The sequence below is a fragment of the Aplysia californica genome, unplaced genomic scaffold (genome assembly GCF_000002075.1).
Source record: "Aplysia californica isolate F4 #8 unplaced genomic scaffold, AplCal3.0 scaffold00201, whole genome shotgun sequence".
Lineage (NCBI taxonomy): Eukaryota > Metazoa > Mollusca > Gastropoda > Aplysiida > Aplysiidae > Aplysia > Aplysia californica.
This window is the reverse complement of record NW_004797471.1, coordinates 506559-508164: the sequence shown is the minus strand read 5'-3', so window position 1 is coordinate 508164 and position 1606 is coordinate 506559. Positions and strand designations below refer to the sequence as shown.

The 1606-nt window shown below is 36.1% G+C and overlaps 1 protein-coding gene across 1 annotated transcript in view; it reads left to right on the top strand.

Moving 5' to 3' along the window:
• The first annotated feature begins 48 nt into the window (after window positions 1-48).
• LOC101848356 (dopamine beta-hydroxylase-like) overlaps window positions 49-1606 on the top strand; it is a 30035-nt gene continuing 28477 nt past the window's right edge. The window contains exon 1 of the mRNA XM_035969954.1: window positions 49-283. The gene's annotated coding sequence lies outside the window, so the exon portion shown is untranslated. The remainder of the gene's footprint in view (window positions 284-1606) is intronic.

Genomic DNA, 1606 nt, shown 5'->3' with positions numbered 1-1606 from the left:
CTCCCCAATTCCCACTACTCACTGTTCATTCAAATCCACCTCCCTCCCTCCCATATCCTGTCATCTTATTCCTCTTCATTCGGAAGTGTTGGTTCCCTGTGGCAACGTCACCACTTGCGAATATTCCAGCCCACAAGTTGAGCAATTCTTGTTTTGGGAGCTGTCGAAATACTGTTCTGTGTCTGTGGTTCAGGTCAGGGTTAACTTTTCTTCGACATCAGCGTGTGTGACTTCGAGACCAAAGTAGCCAATCATCTGTCTGTACAATAAACATTTACAGGAAGTAGGTTTTCTTTTCGGATCCGGCAATCGCATTTATGAAGGGCAACATATTTCTTTGTTTGTTTCTTTTTAAAATTTATTTTTGTTGCTTGATCCAACCCAAACCTAATACATTATTTCAATAAAAATTCAGGCTATCTATATTTAAATGTTGTTTCGACACGAGTATCCTTTCCCGTCTTTTAATTAATTGTTCCCTTTTGTTGATGAAACATACACATGTGCTTTGCAAAATTTCGGTGAGTAATTTGGGTTGCTTTATTTTCTCGAAAAAGCAATTTGACATCAAGCAAATTAATGCAGTTACTATTTGTAAACAGATAATAATATTTGCTGCTAGAAATAGCAGTGGGTGCGTTATGATTTTTGGTTTCGGTCGTAAGTGTACACTTTTTTTTTAAATCTCTGAGTATAGTTTGTATATTTTGGACGATTCATGTAATCAATTTTATTTGCCTACACCTATATTCGTCAGGATAGTTTGCATTTTGGATGACTCACAAATGCACTCACTCAGTGCTTTAACGTTCATTTAGTTTGCATTTTTGGGAAGATTTGCAGACTATACACATTCTCTATTTTAGGCTTTAGTCGTTTGTACTTTGGAACATTCACAGTCGTCCCGATTGCACTGTTAGCACAGTTGTTATTATTAAGCTGGATTATAAGTCGGAAGGCTAGAGTTAGAATCTCTAAAGGTCGTTCCCGAAGTGCCATATTTTTATTATGTGAGAGATTGTATTGCTTTCTGCCCATTGGTCTTGGTCCAGTCGAAGATGGCTGCTAAATTATTGGTCCTGCCTTTTAAAGTAGCGTGCCGAATATAAGCTTATAGGTGTATGGGTATCTTATAGATTATGTGAATCACCCAAAAAATACAATCTTTTCTCGAACATAAAAACAAGAGTTTGTACACTGAAGATCAAATCATATGTGATCACTCAAAACTAATATCATTAAATACATACTGCTAGTTTTAGCATGAGCTAACAAACATTATTATTTGTGTACAAAAATCGTGGTATCATAAAATGGAATTCAAAACTTAATTTTCTTTCATCAACAATTGTGATCAGCAGCAACAGTGATTGTTATTCTGTGTATGTGTTCTTTTGTTAAAACTTCCATGCTGGTGCACATCGGGCGCACACGAATTTGAAAGGATTTGAAAAGTTCTAAATCGAAGGGGGCGGTATGCCTAAAACGTAGCATTGTGTAAGCTGTTGACATTTCATTTTATTGTGAAGCACCTAGTGCCACCAGGGAACAGGTGTAATAGACGAGATCTTTATTGTTCTTCTAATTATTCTTATTATTATTATTC